We start from the raw sequence: 12,423 nt of genomic DNA on the forward strand, positions 1-12,423 counted from the left end.
TACTTTAAATACACTAGTTAAACTAATCACATTAAAAAGTATTTTACCGCATATAAAATTTCATCGCAAAGCGCAAAAATGAGCCCACGCGCTCGCTCACTCTTTTTTTTCTCTCTTCTTTCGTTCATGCTCGCACGCAACGCGCGCGGCTTGTCGTGACAGGAATCGGCAATCGGCAGACAGACAGCTTTTGCGTTCGTGGCGGGCTGGTTTGTTTACGTTTTCGCGCAGTAGTTTTCCACGGATAAATTGTAGTCCGCGAATCGCCGCGGGTTGTGAGTACGTTCTGTGGCCGAGGGAGTGTGTGTTCGTCCGTTCCGTGGCGTTCGGGAGCCGTGATATGTTGTGTTTAAGTGATTGTTTGTGTTTTTGTGGCTGGGGGGCGAAGACAAAGTTTCGCTCCGTGTTGACGGGTGCAAGGAAAGTTTCCAAGCCGCTGCACCAGAAAAGTAATTCCCTTGCCCAAGATGCTGCTGTGGATTAACGTGGAAAGGATTTTGGCGGATTCGCCAGGACAAGGGACAAGGGTTTGTTTACGTTTTGGTGCAGTCGTTTTCCACTGATTAACAACAGCCCGCGAATCGCCGCGGGTTGTAAGTGCGTATTTTGGCCGTAGGAATGTGCGTTCGTTGGTGTCGTTTTATGTGAGATTTGCGAAATGTTGTTATTTATGTGAAAGTTGATGTTTTGGTGGCTCGTTGGAGAAGAAAAAGTTACGTTAGCGGATGCATGACAAAGCCGCAGTTCGCAGAATCGAAATCCTCCTGCCTGCATGTCGCTGGTCATCCTCCTCCTCCTCCAGCAGATGCTATCAAGACGCGGATCAACGTCGGAATGATTTTGGCGAATTTGACAGTTCTCGGTGGAGGAAAACAGCAGTTTCGATTTGTTTTGGTTTTGTCGTCGTGTCATCAGAATCGCGATTTGTGGAGGAACCGTTTTTGGTCCGTGTGTTTTCGCGAGTGTGCGTGTGATTGTTTACGTTTCTGAACCTTCCTCTTGTGATTCCGGAGGAGATGATTAAATTGTGTGGCTCGCAAGCAGTTTCACGGAGGAAGATGAGTCCACCTGAAGTGGCTACATATGTTGGTTCTACTAGTCAACCGACAAATATTTTTCGACGATTTTTAAAACTCAGATAAGTATTGCTTGTTTTCTTTTCTTTGTTTACTATTGAATTTTTAATTATTCCATAAATTTTGTTTGAGAATTGATGCTTTGTGTTTTATTTTCTCTTACAGATCTACTAACGGGCATTTTCTGGACATTCGGCTTCTAGAATTTTGTTTACTTTGACCAATCAGCTGCAAAAATGGATTGTGCTGCAATCATATGCTCTCTGGATGGATTGGATGAGGATTAACAAGGTATGTACGAGAATTATTATTTCAAAGTGAACCTATCACTTCAGTTTAGAAATTCTTTCAAACATTTCAATGTTTGTTTAGCAAAGTTCAGTTTTTCATTTTGTTATTTATGCTGATTTTGAATACACATTATTGACTTTTGACAGATTTATATAAAATTCTGAAAATAAATTATTTATTGATAAGGATTGCATATATTTTTTTTATTCTTTCCTTTAAAGACCATATTTTTGTTTATTTTTTTGTTTGGGAATTTTATAAATTTAAATGTTTGTATAAGACCGAGCCACGTTGCCCAGTTGTAACGCTTCCGCCTTGACAATATTTACAAATTTCTACACTTTCAAATAGGTTTGCTAGAATTTCAGGAAAATTTTCAGCGGCCAATGCAAATAAATTAGTGCATTATTGATTTGTTTAGTTCAATTGTACAGATTTTCGAAGCTTTTTCTTTGACTTGGCTTTACAAAAAGTTTGATTTGTTTTAATATTGTTAGAAGTATGCAATTTTGGATGTAATTTTTTGTTGCCCCCTGATTTTTCGGGCAAACTTCGAAGGGAGGAGTGACAAAAACTTTAAATAAAATTTGTACCAGCCTTACTTATTCACACTAAACTTTGAATTAATTCGAATTATACGGCAAATGATACAGTCATTCCACATATTCGGAACACTTTTGTGATAATTTGTCAAAAGCATGCCAAATGCATCTTTTCTGTGTACCCTACTATTTTTAGGACCTTTATTTGAACATTCTTTTGCTATTTCATTAATATATGCAGTACTTTTAAAACAAAAACTGCATTTCGAGACTATTTTAGTCAGAGCAGCAAAACGCTGCTTCCAAATTGCCTGTTCCATAATTGTGGGATGTTATTGTGCCTCCCACAATTGTGGAACACCTGAATTTAACTGATATTTTCACAAAAAAAGTTAGCAGACCATTCATAAAACATTACTAAGCATGAGTTTTACTGGTTTCCGAATGTGAAGTCATTATTTTTATAAAAATATGTACCCCTGGAGCGATAAAAAAGATTGTTTACATCGTTAGAAAAAAGTGTTCCGAATTTGTAGATTTCAAGGGTCGATGTTTTTCTTCAAAAACTTGATATAAAACGATAAAATTTGCAGTTGTTCGATACAGCATTCGAAAAATCGCAAAAACAGCTGTCAAATGAAGGTAAAAGCGAATCATTATGTTCAATTATCGATTTTCTATGATTTTTTGAATATTGGTCGATCTGTAAACTGTTCCTAATATGAGGGATGACTGTATACAAATATTTAAAAAAAATTAAGATTGTCATTATGTTTAGTCTTCCAGCAGATTGTTTGCTATAGTTTTTTAATTTCAGGCTTATTTAATGAAAATAAATTTTACTAGAAAATCACATCACATTATATTGTTTTATTAAAATACAATTGAAAAACAGTCTATATAAAACTTATATTTTCTTACTGTGTATTACGCTTTCTAAAGCAACCAAATTATTACAGAAAAAAATATCTGGAAACATCACAACTTGTTATAATACTTTTATGTTTTTGAATGATATTTTTCGCCCCACATTTTTACAGGAAAAAAATGAACTGGTCGGGATAATTTTATGTTTATGGATGATATTTTTCCGCACCATAGCATGATAATTTGAAGTTTCCAACACGAACTTAAGTTGATAATTTTTTGATATGCGTAGAGTAAATTATGTTCGCGTTTATGTTTGATTAACTCTTAACTGGAAGTTAACAGGTACTTGACATGTTTGTGTTTTTGCGAACATGACAAGTTTGCAGGAAGATGTAACTTTCTGCCCGGGGGGCAGAAAGTTGCATCTTGGAAAAATCTACCCATGTTCGTAAAAACACGAACAAGTCAAGTTCACCCCAGGGTATGGTTAAGAGATAACCGAACATGGCCACGAACATAAATTGTTCGAGGTGTATCTGCGAAAAATCTTGTTGAGTTTATTTGACCAACAATGCCACATCAAGTTGAGTTTATAGTAGCAAACAACTGAAATCTTCCAAAAATCATATCAAGTTCATAAAGTAGATTTTGATCCCAAAAATAATTTTATTGGTTTTAATGCACCCCGCCACTATTCAGACCCCCTTCTTTCTCTTCACAAATATGAGTAATATTGCAGGAATATACGCACTTACATCAAAACAAGATTTTTCAAAGTTGAAAAATTATTTTACTTTAAAAACTCATTAAAAAATTGTGGAGAAAGCGTTGAATTGCCAAAATGTCACAATAATTTTCCAAATCACGAAAAATCCAAAGTCTCTGTATTCAATTTTTTTAAATTAAAAATAAAAGTTTATGAAAATATTCCTAAAATTGTATGAGTCCAAAAATCCAAAGTAAAATTTCAAAAAGCCTGGTAATGTTTCTTATCAAAATAATTTTTCAAAATGTTGAAAAATATTCAACTGGCTGAGAGCAAAAATTTCGCAAAGTCCTGAAAATCTAATAAATTCTACCAAAAATCTTGTCGTGATACGGATCCCGTAAATTTTCTAAGTGCCGGAACGATTTTTGTAAGGGGTAGGGTACGTTATCCATTAGTGGACCCCTTTCCTATAGTGGACCCTCTGAAGGGTTTTTGATGAAAAATTCAATAAAATCACAATTTCAAGCGTGTTGTTGTCTACAAATCTTTTATTTGGCATGTTCAACATCATTTAAAACAATGTTGACTGACATTGAATTGTCCTTTTCACCAAAATAAGTGTGTTTAGTTCGACATCTGAAATCAGCCATGGCCACTAGCATTTTCACAACAAAACTGCATTTATATTTTATGATTGAATTAATCATCCAATCATTTTTTGACTTATTATTTAACTTCAGCAAGTCGAAACAATGTAAGTTTAAGTAACTTTACTAAAATAAAACGAAGAACTGCTCATTTTCGAGCAAAAATTAGGGGGGTCCAATATAGGACAACGAAAATCCAAACTTTGCCAAAAGTGGACCCCTGTTAATTTAAAAAGAAAACTGTGTATTTAAGCAAAAGTTTCTCTTAAACATACAAAGAATGCTTGTTGTAATCAACTTAAACGCATATTTTTTCAATTATGAGTATAAATATAGCTGTTTTCATGTTAAAAGTACCAAAAATGCTGAAGCCGTAAAAATTTATAATTAATCAAAACTATAGTTGATTGTACTTAACTGAAGCATCATTAATGCAGTTTGAAATGATATTTTATAATAATAAATCAATAACAACACATTTTTTTTAAATAAACATGCGTGATTTTATCAGCAACTGTAAACAAATCTATTATTTAGTTTCGGTCAACCATTTATGTAATTAATATGGAAAAATTTTGCATCAAGATTACTTTTTTTAATTATTTTTTTGTTTATAGTGGTTTTTGAAACGTTTTCTCTGATCTTTTTCGGAAATAAATGTTTTTAAATGTCTGTTAGGTTTTTTGTTGTTTAAAGCCAAATTTGTTAACAAAACATATTTTTTTATAATGAAAAGTGAGCAAAATCCATCCTTTATTCATCATATCTATCATTAGACCTACACCATGCATCAAAACATCAAATATCGGTTAAATTTGGTATAAAAATAACAGTTTGCCTATAGTGGACCCGGGTCCACAATCGGATTATGGACCCGGGTCCACTATAGGAAAAGGGGTCCATAACAAGGCAAAAACTTTTTTCAAATGGCTATTTTTCTGCTCAAAAACAAATAAATGATGAAACAAATAATCAAAATTGTTCAAAAGACTTCAGATTTCATTGTTTTGTACAAAGGGGTATGAAAAAGTGCTTAAAATATTGAAAATTTGTGAAAAATGTGCTTCGGCTCTACTAGGGGGTCCACTAATAGTTAAAATACCCTATATCAATAATTATTAAAAACCAACTTTCGAATTTCAAAATTTCAATGAAGACGTTTTGTTAGGGACATTATTTTAGGAACAAACTGATGTTTTTTGTAAAAATCGGACAAAAATATCCTGTAATTTCGTCGATTTTTCCGAAATTTTGGTTTAAAGCAAAAATAAACATCAAAATAATTTATCATGTTTCCAAACTCCCGAAAATTTTCTAAGTCCCAAAAAAATGCTTTTTCTGTAAAAAGTAAAGAATTAAAAAATATACGCAAAAATATCAAAGTCCAGCATAAATAAAATCAAACTTTAAAACATCAGCTCATGAACATTATTCTAAGTGTCGGAAATTGAAAATTATGTCAGTGACTGCTAATTTTTCTAAGTCCAGCATAAATTTGAAATAAAGTCAAAATAATCATTTCATGATGTTCGGGTAGAATTTTGGAAAAAATAAAATTTTCGAAATTTTTGCTAAGTCTAAAAAAACTACCACCAACAGCTCAATATCAACTGTAGATAATGCAGTATGATCATGGAATATACTTTCCATGATACGCAGTCGGTTTCAAAAGTCGTCATAACTCGAGGAGTTTACAGCAAGATGCGAATAAACAAGCCAAGATAGTTCGAAGTTATTTCATATTTATACTGGACTTAGCAAAATTTGCAGTAACTGACAGAATTTTCAATTTCCGACACTTAGAATAATTTTCATGAGCTGATATTTTAAAATTTGATTTTATTTATGCTGAACTTTGAAATTCTTGCGTATATTTTTTAATTCTTAACTTTTTACAGAAAAAGCATTTTTTTGGGACTTAGAACATTTTCGGGAGGTTGGAAACATGATAAATTATTTTGATGTTTATTTTTGCTTTGAATCAAAATTTCGGAAAAATCGGTGAAATTACAGGAAATTTTTGTCCGATTTTTACAAAACATCAGTTTGTTCCTAAAATAATGTCCCTAACAAAACGTCTTCATTGACATTTTGAAATTCGAAAGTTGGTTTTTAATAATTATTGATATACCCCCTACAAAAATCGTTCCGGCACTTAGAAAATTTACGGGATCCGTATCACGACAAGATTTTTGGTAGAATTTATTTGATTTTTTGGACTTAGCAAAATTTTGGCTTTCGGCCAGTAAAATATATTCAATACTTAATTTTTTTTCGAGAACAGGAAACTGAAAAAAAATTGGGAATTAGAAATTTTTTGGGAGTTTGGAAACATGATAAATTATTTTGATGTTTATTTTTGCTTTAAACCAAAATTTCGGAAAAATCGTCGAAATTACAGGAAATTTTCGTCCGATTTTTACAAAAACATCAGTTTGTTCCTAAAATAATGTCCCTAACAAAACGTCTTCATTGAAATTTTGAAATTCGAAAGTTGGTTTTTAATAATTATTGATATACCCCCTACAAAAATCGTTCCGGCACTTAGAAAATTTACGGGATCCGTATCACGACAAGATTTTTGGTAGAATTTATTTGATTTTTTGGACTTAGCAAAATTTTGGCTTTCGGCCAGTAAAATATATTCAATACTTAAATTTTTTTCGAGAACAGGAAACTGAAAAAAAAATTGGGAATTAGAAATTTTTTGGGAGTTTGGAAACATGATAAATTATTTTGATGTTTATTTTTGCTTTAAACCAAAATTTCGGAAAAATCGTCGAAATTACAGGAAATTTTCGTCCGATTTTTACAAAAACATCAGTTTGTTCCTAAAATAATGTCCCTAACAAAACGTCTTTATTGAAATTTTGAAATACGAAAGTTGGTTTTTAATAATTATTGATATACCCCCTAAAAAAATCGTTCCGGCACATAGAAAATTTACGGGATCCGTATCACGACAAGATTGTTGGTAGAATTTATTAGATTTTCAGGACTTTGCGAAATTTTTGCTCTCAGCCAGTTGAATATTTTTCAACATTTTGAAAAATTATTTTGATAAGAAACATTACCAGGCTTTTTGAAATTTTACTGTGGATTTTTGGACTTATGCAATTTTAGAAATATTTTCATAGACTTTTATTTTTAATTTAAAAAAAATTGAATATAGAGACTTTGTATTTTTCGTGATTTGAAAAATTATTGTGACATTTTGGCAATTCAACGCTTTCTCCACAATTTTTTAATGAGTTTTTAAAGTAAAATAATTTTTCAACTTTGAAAAATCTTGTTTTGATGTAAGTGCGTATATTCCTGCAATATTACTCATATTTGTGAAGAGAAAGAAGGGGGTCTGAATAGTGGCGGGGTGCATTAAAAACCAATAAAATTATTTTTGGGATCAAAATCTACTTTATGAACTTGATATGATTTTTGGAAGATTTCAGTTGTTTGCTACTATAAACTCAACTTGATGTGGCATTGTTGGTCAAATAAACTCAACAAGATTTTTCGCAGATACGCCTCGAACAATTTATGTTCGTGGCCATGTTCGGTTATCTCTTAACCATACCCTGGGGTGAACTTGACTTGTTCGTGTTTTTACGAACATGGGTAGATTTTTCCAAGATGCAACTTTCTGCCCGGGATAGCTTTCCATGTGATAAAATAATAACACTTTTAGTTATGCAATCAATCCATATAAATAAAAGTTTTTGTTATTTGGGTGCTCTCCATCCATCGCTCAGAATAACTAACCTTGTTGTTCTATTGTTCTGGATTCTATGAATTTTCAATTACAGTTTCTGTTATTTTAGCAAAATCTGTTATTGAAATGACATGAATTTTGTTATTACCGTCTGCCCGGGAAGGACGACCCGTTGGTTTCCTTGGAACCATGCAAATCGATCAAGAAAAGTCATTTCTGTCGTATGGAAGTGTACCTGTGCAAGTAAAAAGTTATTTGTTCCAGCTGAAAACCACGGAGAAGAAGAACCACTTTTCAGTAGTTAAATTTTTGGCTAGTTTAGATGGATTCTTACCCTAGAAAAAAATCTGTTCGTTTTTTACCATGAGAACTGTTAGCGTCATTAACTGCGCATGTGCATTTTTACATCTTATCAGTCTGAAAATAAACAAGAGCCAAACTTTTCGAGTGACAGATGTTTAAAGAAGCTAAATTGATCAATTTCATTTTTTTTATTAAAGAACAAACCAGTTTTAAATGGACAACTACAATTAAGGCAGAAAGCTATTAAATAGTTTTATTTTAAATAATGGTAGTTCAGTATTTACAAACATGACATTTATAGATAATTACAAAAAAAACAATGACGTTACTAAAATAATGAAATATATGTGACAGTGATTTTGTTTTATATATTCTATTGATAATAAATCGCCAAAATGTATTCCAGACCAGCACTGCGTACTTCGGGTGAGATTTTAGATCCTTTTGCCTTTTGTGCTCAGAAGTTCAATTGTCAAGGTTTAAGGTAATGTTGTCACGGTATTCAATTGAATTTAGCGAGTCGAACTCACGCGAAGATTTTCTGTTGCGAAATTTCTATCAAACATGTTTAGGAGGTTTTGGATCAGTGTATTAGCTTCACAGTAACAAAATTCTGTGTAAAATCGCGTGGAAAAGCATGCACATCATGCATGTAAAAGCATGATGAGAGTCATATCCAGATTACCAAGTTAGCGCCCGAACCCGAGTAAATAACACGGGAATACCAAATTTTGGTATTGCTTGGGCAAATAACAGGGACCAAAATGTGCCCTTAGTTGCCCAGAATAGATGGTAAAATACCATGAAATCATACCAAAGTCTTGTATGTGGTAGGTCACAACAATAACAAACCATGTTATTCCAAGGGTAAAATAATACCCGATCGTTACATTATACAAGTTTACCGTAAGATGTAATTTTCTGATCGATCGGTAAACTTGTCATGTTGTCAAAAACATGAAGATGACATGTTTCCAGAACGCTTGACTTCCCGATCAGAAAATTACATCTTACGGTAAACTTGTCATGTTGCCAAAAACATGAAGATGACATGTTTTCAGAACGCTTGACTTAAGAGATGTAGAAACATAAAATGTAACATGAGTTACTCTACGAAACATCTGTAATCACTCTGCATCATAATTCAGCGGAATTGTCATCGCAAGTTATATTAAGACATGTTCGGTCTGACTCCAAATTGAAACTGCTTTATTCTGTTTAGTTTTTCTTACAAGGAAGTTTACAATGATTATTTTGGCTGTTTATTTAATGGGAGGTACCAAGAATGGAATGGCATTATGTATCGTTCAACCAATCGTATGCATTGTGGGTTGAAACGAGAGGGAGAGAGAGAGAGAGAGATAGAGAAATCACTTAAGTTCATTTGTGGTGATTTCACACTTACTTCGCTCAGCTGGATAAGCTGGCTTGGCATAAAATATATAATTGGAAAAAAAAGGACAGAGCCATGGTTTTACATGATGAGAATGGTCATGGTTGTTATTGAAGGATTTGCTGGTTCAGCGTGGATGGCGCAATCGATAATTTATGGCCATTCAACTTTGAACGCAAGCAGTTAAGAACGGTCGACTCGGGTATACTTGAGTTGACACATTTGGTAAACACTTGAAGCGAAATGCTATGTCTCAATTCGTATGAAATTTGAGACATTGTTTTCTGCTTCGCTGCAAGTTAACAAAATCGAGTACAAGGGTCTAGGACCTCAAGTGGACTCTTGAAGTTGTTTGCTAGCTGATGGAAATTTTCAGCTTAATGACCTACGACGAGAAATGTGTGAGGTCTGGAAATGATTTGTTACAAGAGACTTGTGAGAATGAAGTCGGGATATTACACCTCCTCCCTTTAAAAAATGATTGAAATTAATTGAAATCATTGATGTTTCCATTCTTAATACCTTTACAATGGTTGTTGTACTAATTTGTAACTAGTTGGGTTATTTTTTTTTATTTTTTTTTGTGTGTGTATTTTGTTACATTGTGTTTTGTTACAGTGTGTATGTGTATGTGTATGTTGTTTTGTATTCGAATTTTTCACTTCCGCAGCCTATTGCTGGGAAAATTTACCTGCATTTTGATGCTAGGCTCGGTGGTTTATTTGATTATTCTATTTTTGTGCACTAATGTTTTCTTTTTGTTATAGGTTCTTCTAATTCGCAATTCGGATCTCTTATTTGGGTGATTTTAAATGGACCTAGATAAAATGAATCTAGTTTTCTTCTATTTTCATTTTTAGATAAACCAGATCACCTATTTGAATGTGGATAGGATTAGTTGTTTTGTTACAAATTTGAGTTTTTTCTTTTTTTTGCTGTTCTAATATTGACTTTGTTAAATTTTGACTCTTTTGTAATCTAAATTTCAACTCATTGTGATACACACAAAAAAATATTTCCGAATGTTACATCATTTATGATGTAACACTTTTGCACGTCATTAAACATTTAAATTTAAATGCAATTTGATGTAAATTTGCAGCAAATTATACGTAAAAACATGATTTTACGTGTGATTCAACCGTTCACGTCGAATCTCAAGTTTACATGAACTGAGTTCACATGTGATTCATTTTTTCCGTGTCGAGTAAATTCACATATTTTTTTCTGTGTATGCTTCTAAATTGTAGACTGGATCTAGAGTTCTTTGATTATTGTTATGTGGTAAGTTTGCTTTAACACCGAACACTAATTCGTAAGGTGTGTACCCATGAATAGTATGTGGAGTTGTGTTGTAATTAAATTGATAATATTTCAACCAATCATCCCAATCCGATTGATGCTCGTTAACGAAACATCGTAGGTATTCGTTTAAACACCTATGATTTCTCTCAAGAGCACCAATGGTTTGTGGGTGATAGGCAGTTGCAAAAGTTTGTTTTATTTTCAATTGTTTGCAAATCTGACTAAGAACTTCGTTATTATATTCAGTACCTTGGTCAGTTCTGATTTCCAAAAATTTTCCATAAATTAAAATGAAGTTATCTACTATGGCTCTTGCTATAGTATTAGCTTCTTTGTTTTGTATTGGTGCAAGAACTATATATTTAGTTAGTTCGCACTGAATTGTTATTGCATATCTGTTGCCGTTGTTGGATTTTGGTAAGGGTCCTACTGTATCTATTGTAATGATTTCAAAAGGTTTACTCGGAGTTGTTGTTATTATTTGTGGTTCTTTAGTATGTTGTACAATTTTATTTCTTTTACACAGTTCGCAGGCCTGAACGAAGAGTGTAATAGAACGTTTCATTGCTTTCCACCGGTACAGGTCTCGGATCTTTAGATACATTCTAGTTTGTCCTACGTGTCCTCCTGTCGGTGTATTGTGGAAATTTCGTAAGATTTCTTGAATTTTATTTTGTTATCTACATACATCGGTGGTTTGTATAATAAAATTTGTAGACTTTGCAAAGTTTTATTCGCTACAATTTTAAATGTAGAAGTTGTTACCTTGTTGAAAATTTCATCTTCCGTTGAAAGAGATATTCGATCGATTCTCATTTTATTTAATTCTTTTTCAAGCCTTGAAAGAGTCATCTCTAAAGTTGGACTTTCATTTTCTGGCTGAAATGGGATTTTCATTATTATTCTTTTGTTTTTATAGATCTGTAAAGTGTTATTGGCAACACGTAAAGCGCATAATTTTCTTGTTTCATTAATGTTTTCAACTGTATAAGCCGCTTGATAGGTGATGCTAGTATCAACCTGCGTGCTTTGCATGCTTTTTGTTTTTTGCATTGATCTCGTGTTTACTACGAGCATTTGCATATTTTGTAGTTGTTCACTTGTTATAACTATTCGTGAGAGCGCGTCCGCACCCACGTTTTCCTTACCAGCTATATATATTACATCGAAATTGAATTCTCCTAAATCCAAACGCATTTGTGTCAATTTGGATGTTGGGTCTTTCATTCCGTATAAATGTACAAGTGGTCTGTGATCAGTTCTGATTACAAACCTATTTCCGTAAAGATATGGTTTGAAGTAGTTAATTGCCCAGTGGATTGCTGTTAGTTCTTTGAGAATAACAGACTTATTTTTCTCACCAGGTGTAAAAGTTCTGCTAGCGTAGGCTATCGGTCGATCGCCTTCACTAGTGATTTGGGATAAAATTGCTCCACAACCGACGTTAGAAGCATCCGTTGTGAGAATAAAAGTTTTGGCAAAATCAGGGTATTGTAAAATTTTGGTGAAAGGCGAGTTGACACTGAACAGACCAGTCAAATTTGCAATTCTTTTTACATAACTGGTTTAAAGGGTGAG

The sequence above is a fragment of the Culex quinquefasciatus genome, chromosome 3 (genome assembly GCF_015732765.1).
Source record: "Culex quinquefasciatus strain JHB chromosome 3, VPISU_Cqui_1.0_pri_paternal, whole genome shotgun sequence".
NCBI lineage: Eukaryota > Metazoa > Arthropoda > Insecta > Diptera > Culicidae > Culex > Culex quinquefasciatus.